The sequence below is a fragment of the Oncorhynchus gorbuscha genome, linkage group LG02 (genome assembly GCF_021184085.1).
Source record: "Oncorhynchus gorbuscha isolate QuinsamMale2020 ecotype Even-year linkage group LG02, OgorEven_v1.0, whole genome shotgun sequence".
Lineage (NCBI taxonomy): Eukaryota > Metazoa > Chordata > Actinopteri > Salmoniformes > Salmonidae > Oncorhynchus > Oncorhynchus gorbuscha.
In genome coordinates, this window is record NC_060174.1 from 56,316,804 (window position 1) to 56,332,872 (window position 16,069).

At 45.7% G+C, this 16,069-nt stretch overlaps 1 protein-coding gene across 5 annotated transcripts in view; it reads right to left on the bottom strand.

The window, feature by feature from the left end:
• The window catches only part of LOC124005007 (tetraspanin-18-like), a 141,514-nt gene that overhangs the window by 28,658 nt on the left and 96,787 nt on the right, over positions 1–16,069 (bottom strand). The gene's annotated exons all lie outside the window — the stretch shown is intronic.

The window sequence follows — 16,069 nt, forward strand, 5'->3', positions numbered from 1 at the left end:
TCATTTCACTCCTTACTGGCCGGGCTCGAGAATGGGGCACAGCTATCTGGGAGGCAAGGGCTGATTGCTCTAACAAGTACCAGAACTTTAAAGAGGAGATGATTCGGGTTTTTGACCGTTCAGTTTTTGGTAGGGAGGCTTCTAGGGCCCTGGCTTCCCTATGCCAAGGTGAACGGTCCATAACGGATTATTCTATTGAGTTTCGCACTCTTGCTGCCTCTAGTGAGTGGAACGAGCCGGCGCTGCTCGCTCGTTTTCTGGAGGGACTCCACGCAGTGGTTAAGGATGAGATTCTCTCCCGGGAGGTTCCTTCAGATGTGGACTCTTTGATTGCTCTCGCCATCCGCATAGAACGACGGGTAGATCTTCGTCACCGGGCTCGTGGAAGAGAGCTCGCATCAACGGTGTTTCCCTGCTCCGCATCGCAACCATCTCCCTCCTCTGGCTCAGAGACTGAGCCCATGCAGCTGGGAGGGATTCGCATCTCGACTAAGGAGAGGGAACGGAGGATCACCAACCGCCTGTGCCTCTATTGCGGAGTTGCTGGACATTTTGTTAATTCATGTCCAGTAAAAGCCAGAGCTCATCTGTAAGCGGAGGGCTACAGGTGAGCGCAACTACTCAAGTCTCTCCATCAAAATCCTGTACTACTTTTGTCGGTCCATCTACGCTGGACTGGTTCGGGTGCTACATGTAGTGCCTTGATAGACTCTGGGGCTGAGGGTTGTTTCATGGACGAAGCATGGGTTCGGAAACATGACATTCCTTTCAGAGAGTTAGAGAAGCCTACGCCCATGTTCGCCTTAGATGGTAGTCATCTTCCCAGTATCAGATTTGAGACACTACCTTTAACCCTCACAGTATCTGGTAACCACAGTGAGACTATTTCTTTTTTGATTTTCGTTCACCGTTTACACCTGTTGTTTTGGGTCATCCCTGGCTAGTATGTCATAATCCTTCTATTAATTGGTCTAGTAATTCTATCCTATCCTGGAACGTTTCTTGTCATGTGAAGTGTTTAATGTCTGCCATCCCTCCCGTTTCTTCTGTCCCTACTTCTCAGGAGGAACCTGGCGATTTGACAGGAGTGCCGGAGGAATATCATGATCTGCGCACGGTCTTCAGTCGGTCCCGAGCCAACTCCCTTCCTCCTCACCGGTCGTATGATTGTAGTATTGATCTCTTTCCGGGGATCACTCCTCCTCGGGGTAGACTATACTCTCTGTCGGCTCCCGAACGTAAGGCTCTCGAGGATTATTTGTCTGTGTCTCTTGACGCCGGTACCATAGTGCCTTCTTCCTCTCCGGCCGGGGCGGGGTTCTTTTTGTTAAGAAGAAGGACGGTACTCTGCGCCCTGCGTGGATTATCGAGGGCTGAATGACATAACGGTTAAGAATCGTTATCCGCTTCCCCTTATGTCATCAGCCTTCGAGATTCTGCAGGGAGCCAGGTGCTTTACTAAGTTGGACCTTCGTAACGCTTACCATCTCGTGCGCATCAGAGAGGGGGACGAGTGGAAAACGGCGTTTAACACTCCGTTAGGGCATTTTGAGTACCGGGTTCTGCCGTTCGGTCTCGCCAATGCGCCAGCTGTTTTTCAGGCATTAGTTAATGATGTTCTGAGAGACATGCTGAATATCTTTGTTTTTGTCTATCTTGACGATATCCTGATTTTTTCTCCGTCACTCGAGATTCATGTTCAGCACGTTCGACGTGTTCTACAGCGCCTTTTAGAGAATTGTCTCTACGTAAAGGCTGAGAAGTGCTCTTTTCATGTCTCCTCCGTTACTTTTCTCGGTTCCGTTATTTCCGCTGAAGGCATTCAGATGGATTCCGCTAAGGTCCAAGCTGTCAGTGATTGGCCCGTTCCAAGGTCACGTGTCGAGTTGCAGCGCTTTTTAGGTTTCGCTAATTTCTATCGGCGTTTCATTCGTAATTTCGGTCAAGTTGCTGCCCCTCTCACAGCTCTTACTTCTGTCAAGACGTGTTTTAAGTGGTCCGGTTCCGCCCAGGGAGCTTTTGATCTTCTAAAAGAACGTTTTACGTCCGCTCCTATCCTCGTTACTCCTGACGTCACTAGACAATTCATTGTCGAGGTTGACGCTTCAGAGGTAGGTGTGGGAGCCATTCTATCCCAGCGCTTCCAGTCTGACGATAAGGTTCATCCTTGCGCTTATTTTTCTCATCGCCTGTCGCCATCTGAGCGCAACTATGATGTGGGTAACCGTGAACTGCTCGCCATCCGCTTAGCCCTAGGCGAATGGCGACAGTGGTTGGAGGGGGTGACCGTTCCTTTTGTCGTTTGGACAGACCATAAGAACCTTGAGTACATCCGTTCTGCCAAACGACTTAATGCCCGTCAAGCTCGTTGGGCGTTGTTTTTCGCTCGTTTCGAGTTTGTGATTTCTTACCGTCCGGGTAGCAAGAACACCAAGCCTGATGCCTTATCCCGTCTGTTTAGTTCTTCTGTGGCTTCTACTGATCCCGAGGGATTCTTCCTTATGGGCGTGTTGTCGGGTTAACAGTCTGGGGAATTGAAAGACAGGTTAAGCAAGCACTCACGCACACTGCGTCGCCGCGCGCTTGTCCTAGTAACCTCCTTTTCGTTCCTGTTTCCACTATTCTGGCTGTTCTTCAGTGGGCTCACTCTGCCAAGTTAGCTGGTCATCCCGGTGTTCGAGGCACTCTTGCGTCTATTCGCCAGCGCTTTTGGTGGCCGACTCAGGAGCGTGACACGCGCCGTTTCGTGGCTGCTTGTTCGGACTGCGCGCAGACTAAGTCGGGTAACTCTCCTCCTGCCGGTCGTCTCAGACCGCTCCCCATTCCTTCTCGACCATGGTCTCACATCGCCCTAGACTTCATTACCGGTCTGCCTTTGTCTGCGGGGAAGACTGTGATTCTTACGGTTGTCGATAGGTTCTCTAAGGCGGCACATTTCATTCCCCTCGCTAAACTTCCTTCCGCTAAGGAGACGGCACAAATCATTATCGAGAATGTATTCAGAATTCATGGCCTCCCGTTAGACGCCGTTTCAGACAGAGGCCCGCAATTCACGTCACAGTTTTGGAGGGAGTTCTGTCGTTTGATTGGTGCGTCCGTCAGTCTCTCTTCCGGGTTTCATCCCCAGTCTAACGGTCAAGCAGAGAGGGCCAATCAGACGATTGGTCGCATACTACGCAGCCTTTCTTTCAGAAACCCTGCGTCTTGGGCAGAACAGCTCCCCTGGGCAGAATACGCTCACAATTCGCTTCCTTCGTCTGCTACCGGGTTATCTCCGTTTCAGAGTAGTCTGGGTTACCAGCCTCCTCTGTTCTCATCCCAGCTTGCCGAGTCCAGCGTTCCCTCCGCTCAAGCGTTTGTCCAACGTTGTGAGCGCACCTGGAGGAGGGTGAGGTCTGCACTTTGCCGTTACAGGGCACAGACTGTGAGAGCCGCCAATAAACGCAGGATTAAGAGTCCAAGGTATTGTTGCGGCCAGAGAGTGTGGCTTTCCACTCGCAACCTTCCTCTTACGACAGCTTCTCGTAAGTTGACTCCGCGGTTCATTGGTCCGTTCCGTGTCTCCCAGGTCGTCAATCCTGTCGCTGTGCGACTGCTTCTTCCGCGACATCTTCGTCGCGTCCATCCTGTCTTCCATGTCTCCTGTGTCAAGCCCTTTCTTCGCACTCCCGTTCGTCTTCCCTCCCCCTCCCGTCCTTGTCGAGAGCGCACCTATTTACAAGGTACATAAGATCATGGACATGCGTTCTCGGGGACGGGGTCACCAATACTTAGTGGATTGGGAGGGTTACGGTCCTGAGGAGAGGAGTTGGGTTCCGTCTCGGGACGTGCTGGACAGTTCACTCATTGATGATTTCCTCCGTTGCCGCCAGGATTCCTCTCGAGTGCGCCAGGAGGCGCTCGGTGAGTGGGGGGTACTGTCATGTTTTGTCATTGATTATCATGCCTTGTCCCTGTTCTTCTCCTTCTATTCGTTTCCCTCTGCTGGTCTTATTAGGTTCTTTCCCTCTTTCTATCCCTCTCTCTCCCCCTCCCTCTCTCACTCTCCCGCTCTCTCTTCTCTCTATCGTTCCGTTCCTGCTCCCAGCTGTTCCTATTCCCCTAATCAATCATTTAGTCTTCCCACACCTGTTCCCGATCCTTTTCCCTGATTAGAGTCCCTATTTCTCTCCTTGTTATTCGTTTCTGCCCTGTCGGTTCCTTGTCTAGAATTCACCGTGCTGTGTTTGTGTATCGCCCTGTCGTGTCGTGTTTTCCTCAGATGCTGCGTGGTGAGCAGGTGTCTGAGTCTGTTTGGTTCAAGTGCCTTCCCGAGGCAACCTGCTGTTCACCTGCTGTTCAAGATCGAGTCTCCAGTTTGTCCTCGTCATTTCGAGTGAAAGTTGTGTTTTTTGATTGTATTTACTTTACTGGATTAAAGACTCTGTTTTCGCCAAGTCGCTTTTGGGTCCTCTTTCACCTGCATGACAATAGCACTGGAATTATAGGACTTCCTGTTGGCCGCAGTGACAAAATGTTGCTGTTTTAAAGCTAATTTTCTGTAAGTCTACATATTTTGCCATGGCTTATGCTATTGGAGTGACTCTAAACATTATGACAAAATCAATTGCACTGTTGGAGCTACAAACATAAGCCATGAATAAAATACTCCTGATTGCAAAACATTTTTTTTGTAAGATTCTACCTGACTGTCTAGCTTTTATTTTGGTGATTGTTAGTTCTCAAATATGCTCTTATTTAATCATATATAGGTCCATTATCTTTTCTACATACTTTACATCTATTTTTAGTAGTTTAAGTTTACACTGCTGCAGCTGCGATATCTGCAAAATATGTGTACGCAACCAATAAAACTTGATTTGATTCAATTTTATTTTAATGTTTTTACATAGACTTTGAACGTCTCAGAAGAGGGGATCAGACATTCAGGCCCAAACACAGTTGAGGCTTCAAGCTTTTCCTCTGATAGCTGAAAACCATCAAGCCCTGGATTGGTAGATATTGCCCTGGTTTTAACCACTGACTCAGAGTTCCTGAGAGAAATCGAGATAACTCCTCTAGGTTTTCACAGCAGATAAGGCTAGAGGAAAAGACAGCTGGAAGATTAGGAGTCTGAAGCTAGAAAGGAAGACAGGGAAAATGGAAGCCATTTCACCTTTTTTTTACAGATTGGCAGTGTCTGTGAGGAGTTCTCTGGTTGCCCAAACCAGGTTTATTCATAACTCCTATACTCCCTAAAGGTAGATTTACTTCTAGCCGTCTCGAAAGAGTTAAGTACCATTGCTTATATGTGAAATAAATACGGGCATGTCGGGAAAAATATTTTGTTTTTGCTCGTTTTACCTCTGACACCAGTGGCGATTGGTACCATTTAAGATGAGGGAGGATGATAATTTGTTTTCTTGAGCATGGCCTTATATCTATTACAGCATATTGGATGGTCATTCAGATTCCATTCACGCAGCTCAATGTAACATCAATAGGTTTAGGCTACTACATGAAACCAAAATGTTCCCTATACCTATCATGAGGTTGCTACAACCTAACCTATGAATGAAATTATACAACGTAGGTGCACAAATTTGTATAATCATGGTGACAGACAGCGACACATTCAATAACGCCTTGCACACTCTTGCCTGCATCTAGCTTATCTAGGGTATAATCATTAGTCCAACGGTTGCAAAAGAGAGTTTCTATTGGACGAACTCAGGTATGTTCCTCCCCGTTTTGTTCCGTTTGCTTCCATTTAAGAAAGCAAAATCGGCTGAATGAATACACCCCTGATCACACGCAAACACAGTTCACTTACATAGCAGCCACATACAAACAGCATGATCACTTTGATCGTTGTAGCTATAATTCGTTCTGCATCTACCCACTCTCCTCCTCTCACATTTTTCCTTTTCTTGTGGACTTTAGTGCACAAAGCAACACATCACCAAACCTTCATATTATAATTGCTAACCACTACACACAGCCGACATCGTTATCACCATTATTAGCTAACATCAAAGTCAACATACACTACATAACCAAAAGTATGTGGACACCTGCTCGTCGAACATCTCATTCTAAAATCATGGGCATTAATATGGAGTTGGTCTCCCCTTTGCTGCTATAACAGCCTCCACTCTTCTTGGAACACTTTCCACTAAATGTTGGAACATTTCTGCGGGGACTTGCATCCATTCCGCCACAAGCATTAGTGAGGTCGGGCACTGATGTTGGGCGATTAGGCCTGGCTCGCAGTTGGCGGTCCAATTCATCCCAAAGGTGTTCGATGGAGTTGAGGTCAGGGCTCTGTGCAGGCCACTCAAGTTATTCCACACTGATCTCGACAAACCATTTCTGTATGGACCTCGGTTTGTGCACGGGGGCATTTTCATGCTGAAACAGGAAAGGGCCTTTTCCAAACTGTTGCCACAAAGTTGGACGCACAGAATCATCTAGAATGTCATTGTATGCTGTAGCGGTAAGATTTCCTTTCACTGGAACTAAGGGGCCTAGCCCAAACCATGAAAAACAGCCCCAGACCATTATTCCTCCTTCACCAAACTTTACAGTTGGCACTATGCATTCGGGCACGTTGTGTTCTCCTGGCATCCGCCAAACCCATATTCGTCCTTACCACTTTGTGGCTGAGCAGTTGCTGCTTCTAGACGTTTCCACTTCACAATAACAGCACTTACAGTTGAGCTCGGATCTGGCAGGGCAGAAATTTTACGAACTGACTTGTTGCCACGTTGACGGTGCCACGTTGAAAGTCACTGAGCTCTTCAGTAAGGCCATTCTACTGCCAATGTTTGTCTATGGAGTTTGCATGGCTGTGTGCTCAATTGTATACACTTGTCAGCAACAGGTGTGGCTGAAATAGCCGAATCCACTGATTTGCAGAAGTGTCCACATACTTTTGTATATATAGTGTAGCTGTTCAGATGTCCAGAAGGTTTCTTTCTGTCATAGGAAATGATGGCAGAAACATTATGTACAAAAAAAGTTATGAGCAGTACAAAAAAACACAAACTAGCAGAATTGGTGAGGAGCCTGTAAAACAGAAGCTATCCATTGTAGTGCCATTCTATTTTTATGACCTTTATTTAACTAGGCAAGTCAGTTAAAAACTTGTTTGGGATAGGTGGGACATTAACGTCCCTGGCCAACATCCGGTGAAATTGAAGAGCGTGAAATTCAAATTAAATTACTATAAATATTAAACTTTCATGAAATCACAAGTGTAATACATCAAAATATACCTTAACTTGTTGTTAATCCAGCCAAGGTGTCAGGTTTCAAAAAGGCTTCATGGCGAAAGCAAACCATGTGATTATCTGAGGACAGCGTCCCAGCACACAAATGCATAACAAATCATTTTCAACCAGGGAGTTGCGACACAAAAGTCAGAAATAGCTATATAATATATGCCTTACCTTTGAAGATAGTAGTGGTTGGGTTCTCTTTCAAAACTGAACACCCTTGGCTGCATGGTGGATTCTCCTTGAGTGTGGCACTTTCAGCTCAATTCATGAAGTGACTCTATTGCCCCCCTCTTCCCTCCCCATCTCTCCTCTCCACCATTTCCTCCATCACCCCATCGCTCCTCCCATCATCCCTCTCTCCTGACTATTATCCCCATCTCCTCCGACCCCCCCCCCTCATCTCACCCATCATCTCTCCCCTACCCCCCATTCAGGACAGATGTACCAGCAGGACAAGGACACTGTGTCTGCTCTGATCCAAATGGCACCCTATTCCCTATTTGGTGCACTACTTTTTACCAGGGCCCAGTCAAAAATAGTGCACTATATAGGAACAGGTTGCCATTTGGGAGGTAGCTGTGTCTGATCTGAGCCAAACTCCCCCAGCCACCTTCACCCTCCCTCAACCCTGACCATGCTCCTGCATACAAAATCCTCACCCTCCCTCCCTCACCTTCCCCCACCCTGCGGCTCATCCTCTTTACTTTCCCTCCCTCCTCAAACCCTCGCCCGCCCAGACCATGAGCCATGAGGCTGCATAGCAAGTCATCATTAACCCATCAGATACTGCTGGGATCATGAGGATGGAACTTGACCTCTCTCAAATGCCGTTGACCTCTTCAATGATCACCTATAATTGACCCCTAGGGATCAGGCTGATTGTCCCCTCTCCACCGTGCAGGGGGAGCAGGTGTGTGTGTGTATGTGTGTGGTACATTGTTTGCATCAGTCTGGATACAGAAGGTGCACACACCACACACATACACACAATCTTCGCACATACACACACGGATGATAATGCTAATACCTCATAATACGGACGCAGACCATTCTAGTTTGTTGATGATGTGGACACCAAGGAACTTGAAGCTCTCAACCTGCTCCACTACAGCCCCGTCAATGAGAATGGGGGCGTGTTCGGTCCACCTTTTCCAGTAGTCCACAATCATCTCCTTAGTCTTGGTTACGTTGAGGAATATGTTGTTATTCAGGCACCACCCGGCCAGGTCTCTGACCTCCTCCCTATAGGCTGTCTCATCATTGTCGGTGATCAAGCCTACCACTGTTGTGTCGTCTGCAAACTTAATGATGGTGTTGGAGTCGTGCCTGGCCATGCAGTCGTGGGAGAACAGGGAGTACAGGAGGGGACTGAGCACGCACCCCTGGGGAGCTCCAGTGTTGAGGATCAGCGTGGCAGATGTGTTGCTACCTACCCTCACCACATGGGGGTGGCCCGTCAGGAAGTCCAAAACCAGTTGCAGAGGGAGGTGTTCAATCCCAGGATCCTTAGCTTAGTGATGAGCTTTGAGGGCACTATGATGTTGAACACTGAGCTGTAGTCAATTAATAGCATTCTCACATAAGTGTTCCTTTTGTCCAGGTGGGAAAGGGCAGTGTGGAGTGCAATAGAGATTGCATCATCTGTGGATCTGTTTGAGCGGTATGCAAATTGGAGTGGGTCTAGGGTTTCTGGGGTAATGGTGTTGATGTGAGCCATTACCAGCCTTTCAAAGCACTTCATGGCTACGGACGTGAGTGCTATGGGTCTGTAGTCATTTAGGCAGGTTGCCTTTGTGTTCTTGGGCATAGGGACTATGGTGGTCTGCTTGAAACATGTTGGTATTACAGACTCAATCAGGGACATGTTGAAAATGTCAGTGAAGGCACCTGCCAGTTGGTCAGCACATGCCCGGAGCACACATCCTGGTAATCCGTCTGGCACCGTAGCCTTGTGTATGCTGACCTGTCTAAAGCCTCTTAAAGTTAGGGGGCAGAATTTTCACTTTTGGATAAATAGCATGCCCAATTTCAACTTCCTCCTACTCATGCCAAGAATATAAGATATGCATATTATTCATATATTTGAATAGAAAACATTCTGAAGCTTCTAAAACTGTTTGAATCATGTCTGTGAGTATAACAGAACTTATGTAACAGGCAAAACCCCAAGGACTAACTGTTCAGATCCCCCCCCCTCTCTGTTCACTAAATTGTCTTTGCTATTGGATATTTAATAGGAACCTATTTTCAGTTCCTACCGCTTCCACACGATGTCGCCAGTCTTTGGAATATGGTTGAGGTTATTCCTTTGTGCTATGAAGAAGTAGGCCATCTCGGAACTGGGGACACTTTTCAGGGTTGCGCAAGACGTGAACAGCAGTGCTGGTTTGTTTTCATTCCTGTATTGAATACAGATTGCCCCGTCTACAATTTTATCGATTATTAACGTTTAAAATACCTAACGTTGTATTACAAAAGTAGTTTGAAATATTTTGGCAAAGTTTATAGGCTACTACTATTTTGTAGTGACGTTGCGTTTTTGTACTAAACTGACTTTTTCTGGATCAAACGCGCTTTATAAATTTACATTTTCGATATGTATGGATGGAATTAATCGAACAAAAGGACCAAATGTGATGTTTATGGGACATATTGGAGTGCCAATAAAAGAAGCTTGTCAACGGTAATGCATATTTTATATTTTATTTCAGCGTTTTGTGTAGTGCCTTCTATGCTAGCTCCTTTGTTTACGGCCGGTGTAGATGGGTGCAGGCTATCAGATAATAGCTTCTTATGCTATCGCCGAAAAGCTTTTTAAAAATCGGACATGTTGGCTGGATTCACAACGAGTGTAGCTTTAATTGAGTATCTTGCATGTGTGATTTAATGAAAGTTTGAATTTTATAGCATTTTATTTTAATCTCGTGCTCTGCATTCCCCCTGGCAATTGGCCAGTTGATGCTCTAATGCCTCGAAGCGAGCATAGAAGTGATTTAGCTCATCTGGTAGGCTCGTGTCACTGAGAAGCTCGCGGCTGTGCTTCCCTTTGTAGTCTGTAATAGTTTGCAAGCCCTGCCACATAAGACAAGCGTCGGAGCCGGTGTAGTATGATTCAATCTTAGCCCTGTATTGACGTTTTCCCTGTTTGATGGTTCGTCGCAGGGCATAGCATCATTTCTTGTAAGCTTCCCGCCTTTGAAGGCGGCAGCTCTACCCTTTAGCTCAGTGCTAATGTTGCCTGTAATCCATGGCTTCTGGTTGGGGTATGTACGTACAGTCACTGTGGGGACGACGTCCTCAATGCACTTATTGATAAAGCCAGTGACTGATGTGGTGTATTCCTCAATGCCATCGGAAGAATCCCAGAACATGTTCCAGTCTGTGATAGCAAAACAGTCCTGTAGTTTAGCATCTGCTTCATCTGACCACTTTTTTATAGACCGAGTCACTGGTGTTTCCTGCTTTAATTTTTGCTTGTAAGCATAAATCTGGAGGATAGAGTTGTGGTCGGATTTACCAACTGGAGGGTGAGGGAGAGCTTTGTACACGTGTGGAGTACAGGTGATCTAGAATTTTTTTCCCTCTGGTTGCACATTTAACATGGTTATATAAATTTAGTAGAACTGATTTAAGTTTCCCTGCATTAAAGTCTCCGGCCACTAGGAGCACCGCCTCTGGGTGAGTGGTTTCCTGTTTGCTTACTTCCTTATACAGCTGACTGCAGTCTTCTTGCCAGCACCTGTCTGTGGTGTTAAATAAACAGCCACGAAAAGTATAGCTGAAAACTCTCTAGGCAAGTAGTGTGGCCTGCAATGTATCACAATATACTCTACTTCAGGCGAGCAAAATCTAGAGACTTCCTTAGATTTTGTGCACCAGCTGTTGTTTACAAATATGCACAGACCCCACCCCCGGAGTGTGCTGTTCTATCTTGCCGGTGCAGCATATATCCCACTTGCTGAATATCCATGTCGTCATCCAGCCACGATTCCGTGAAACATAGGATATTACAGTTTTTGATGTCCCGTTGGTAGGATATTTGTGATCGTACCTAGTCTGATTTATTGTCCAATGATTGCACGTTGGCGAGGAATATAGACGGTAATGGCAGATTTCCCACTCGCTTTCTGCGGGTCCTCACGAGACATCTGGCTCTGTGTCCCCTGTACCTGCGCCTCTTCCTCTTGCATATAACATGGATGTCGGCCCTGTCGGGTGTTTGGAGAATGTCTTGTGCGTCCTGCTTGTTGTAGAAAAAAAACATTTGTCAAAGGAAGATTGACAGACAACTTTGACTGAACACTCAAGGAATGAGAAGTTCTACAAGCAGATCTCACACGAAGAAAGTGTGAAGCTTCAAGTTTTACGGTATGGGACTCAGAGAGGATATGGTGTTCTCATGGTCAAACTGTAACTCATTTGGATCTGGTTGTTAAGGAAACTGGCTGTGGCTGGCTGGCCAGAGCCCAAATGCTGGTTAAAAGCCCAGGTGGAAACATACAATACTGCTACTCCTCTGCCATCAGGCAAGGTACTTTAATTGTTTCAGAGAAGGCTATACAAAATAGCTCTTATAGATGTAAGATGAGATCTTACAGATGACCTCTGCAGGCGCTGTACTGTACACCAAGACAAGTGGGCAAGATTGGTCTCAGTTATCCTTGCTCAGTAGACCCATTAATCATTTCTATTCATTGTACAAAAAATCTTTGTTAAGACTAGAAAAAAAATCAGTGAAGGCATATGGAGACTAAACAGCTATTGGGAAAAGGTATTATGTATATTACAATTTCAGAAACTGCAGCATGCCAGTGTACAGTGAACAGTAATCCCCTTTATTGCCTCTAGGGAGCGCTTTTCATGCTGGTACAGTCCCGATGAGTAAGTCTGAGGCCCAAGGATAAAGGTGACCAAGCAGCTGACACAGTCCTGAACAATAGTCTGATATACTAACACTCTTTCCAATCTGGACACAGAGTCCTCCCAGTCGAGAGAGAGAGAACCAGCTTTTGGAACTTCTGTGAGTGTAATGTTTACTGTTAATTGTTATTGTTTATTTCACTTTTGTTTATTATCTACTTCATTTGCTTTGGCAATGGTAACATATGTTTCTCCCATGCCAATAAAGCCCTTGAATTTAATCAGAGAGAGAGAGAGAGAGATATAGTCTGATAGAATATATCCAGACCATATGCTATCAACAAGAATGCAGGCCAAGGTCTCTGCCATCTAGCATTTTTCAATTCAATACAACCACAGGAGTAAGGGGAAAGATCCTGGCTGATATCCATGCTCGGTGTGGTAGTGATCCTTGTCGTCCTTCGTCTTCTCCCTCTTACTCCTCCCTCACCCTCCTCCCCCTCCTAGTCCTCAGTCATTTCCCTCCCCTCCTCTGTCAGCCCCCCTCCGTCTTTTCCCTCCTCCACCTCAATCCCAACCTCTTCCATCTCCTCCTCCACATTCTCCTTCATACAGCAGATATATAGGCTTTGCTCCAGTTCTCACTTAATAGTGTCAACACCTGTATCAGACAGAGTGGAGATAGTAACATGCTCAGGGAGGATGGATCGATTCATAGCCCAGGGATGGCAGATGGTCAATGGGCATTGATCCACTGAATCACCCTCTCTCCTCCTTAGTCTTCTCTCTCTCTTTCTCTCTCTCTGTGTATGCGGTGGTGTTGAACAATGAACACAAACACATTTGTGGTCTGCTGTGTGGCTCAATTTGGTAACAGGATGTCTCTAGTAACACACGACGAGGTTGTGGGTTTAATTCCCACAGGGATCACAAACACTTCAACACAGAGGCCTGTTAGGGCGCAACCAGGGTGTTCCCAAGGGGGCTGTAGACACACACATGCATACATACACGCACACACTGGGGCTTTCCATGAGAATGAAGCTCTAAGTCAATGTAAATCATGTGTGAAATGATAATGAGTTGATGACAATGGGGTATATTATTAGACTGACTGCATTCCTGTTGGGTTCAGACCATTTGAACCGGAATGCTCTGTGAATGGACGTATGGAATGGATTGTCTGCCTAGGCATGTGTTGATAGAATCAATGACTATCAAAGCACACACATCGTTCATTGTGTTACAAACTCCTTTGAATATTGTCCAAATCGAAGAACACGCATCATTACATTGGAACCTTCTCAGAGTAACCCACAGCATCTACTATCACATAACGGTCTTCTGCTACTTCCAAAATCTAGATACTATTGTGATAGCAACCAAGCTAGTCCAGTAAACCTGTCACGCATGCTCCCGCTTTCCCTCTCTGGTGCTCGAGGGCGCCAGGCTGCCCTTCATTACACACACCTGTCACTATCATTATGCGCAGAAGCGCTCATTGGACTCACCTGGACTCCTTCCCTTTGTTGATTGGCAGGTCTAATTGTCTGCTCCCCTGGTTTAATTTAATTTTTTAGTTTTTATTTCACCTTTATTTAACCAGGTAGGCTAGTTGAGAACAAGTTCTCATTTGCAACTGCGACCTGGCCAAGATAAAGCATAACAGTGTGAACAGATGGAGTAAACAATTAACAAGTCAATAACACAGTAGAAAAAGGGGAGTCTTTTTACATTGTGTGCAAAAGGCATGAGGAGGTAGGCAAATAATTACAATTTTGCAGATTAACACTGGAGTGATAAATGATCAGATGGTCATGTACAGGTAGAGATATTGCTGTGCAAAAGAGCAGAAAAGTAAATAAATAAAAACAGTATGGGGATGAGGTAGGTTGTTCCCCGTGTCTACATTAATGTCGTTATGTGTTTATGTCGAGACGCTATCCTGTCCTGTTCCATGTCCGTGCTAATTAAATGTTCACTCCCTGTACTTGCTTCTCATCTCCAACCTCGACCATTACAAAACGCACTGGGCACAGACATCATTTCAACGTCTAGTTTTGATTTATATTTGGTTGAGATTTAGGTGAAAAGTTGGTTGAAAAAAATACTACATTCAGCCCAGAGTGGGAAAACATGTAAACAGGTTTTTTAGGGTAAGAATCTACAGTGTTGTTGATGAACTGTGCATACTTTTTAGTCCAAGACTAGGCTTAATCTGTCTGGGAAACTGCCCCTTTATGTCTGTTTTATAATCCATAAAAAACAAATCCAAAGTGAACATGAAAAAGGGGTGAAAATGTAACATGGGACTCTGTGATCGTTTTTTATCGTAATATCCCCCTGGGATTTTCGACAACATTTAGAAAACTTTCCAAGACTACGAGCTATGCATAAAAGGCTGAGCATGTGCTGAGGCGTTGTGCGCTGTGGGGAGGGGGTGAGAGTGTGTTTTGTCTTTGCAGACTAGTGTTTGGCATCTCCACTTAACACTACCCACTGGGCACACATATGTTTGAATCAACGTTGATTCCAAGCCATTTAATTAAATGATGTTGAACCAACGTGGAATAGACTTTGAATTGACGTCTGTGCCCAGGGGGTAGTTCCTGTTACTACAAACAAAGAACTCCAGGGTGAAGTTTCCCCTAGGTACAGATCTAGGATCAGCTTCCCTTGCCCCAATCCTAACCTTAACCATTAGTGAGGAAAATGCTAAACTGACCCAAGATCAGCGTCTATGGGTAAATTCACCCTACACCAACAAAAAACAGCACATCAGAGCTGCGGGAGAACTTTAGCGTTAGGAACAGCTTGGATGGCCATTTGTCTAATGAGTGATCACTCACACGGCTCTGCTCCCTATTACCAGGCCATATGTTAGTTAGATACAGGACCAGAACCACAGGCCAAACCTGTTACTGTTTACTTTGTTGGTTTGTTAGCTCAGCCTCTTACCGTGAAGCTTTTTTTGAAGGGACACATTAATATTCAAGATAGGCTACAATACAGAGGAATCAGACTGAGTGCATGGAATGAGAAAAGGTCAAAACAACCACAGCAGGGCCTAGTTGTGTTACAGGTTGTACCTTTGAGGGAGTCAAAACCAAAGCCTGGAGAAAGTGTGTGTGGTGGGGGAGGGTAAGGTGGGGGGGGTCTGTGTGTGGGCGTGTGTTTGTGTCTCAAAAGAAAAAGAAAGATGGCCATCTGCTACACACATGTAAATACACCACTTGTTAAATAACACAAGTAACAGTCCATGTGCATAGTGCATTCCACAGGTCACGTTTATAAGTCAGTGTTTAAAAAAAAAAAATCTAATTAGGATAAGTTATGGCACACCTGAGAGTTGGGAGCCACTGCTCTAGGCTACCATCTGGAAATGGAAATACATTATTTCATCCATAAAAGTTATCAGGAAAAAACAAACACACATGTGCAAGCACACACACACACGCTCACACACACGCTTGTTTTCTAGCTTTAAAGGGAAAGCTGTATGGTGAAAGGTTTCCATGTCTGTCTGCAGGCTATGTTGTGGCTTTGTCTGAAGTCCACTTTAACCTCTCAATCTATGCATGTCTGCTGCCGAGGCGTGCTTTGAATGCTAATGCTTTAGATCTCTATGTTAACAAAGGGTCTAACCCTAACTCACTGCACCGCTGTGACAGGCTGAGGGGTCAAAGTCCACTGGTGGTGTCTTAGTGAGACCCAGACTTCCTTCTCTGAGCTCTGGTGGTGTGCGTAAGACCCATCTATCCCTTGCCATTCCCTTCATATCAAGGCACGGATGTATAGTATGTTGCAATGGAATGCAGACTGTTGGTAATCTCTGTAGAAAGCTTGAGACTCATCATTCACCAGAATCCTTCTCCAAGCCTATAAGACCCAGCCATCCTTCTCCAAGCCTATAAGACCCAGCCATCCTTCTCCAAGCCTATAAGACCCAG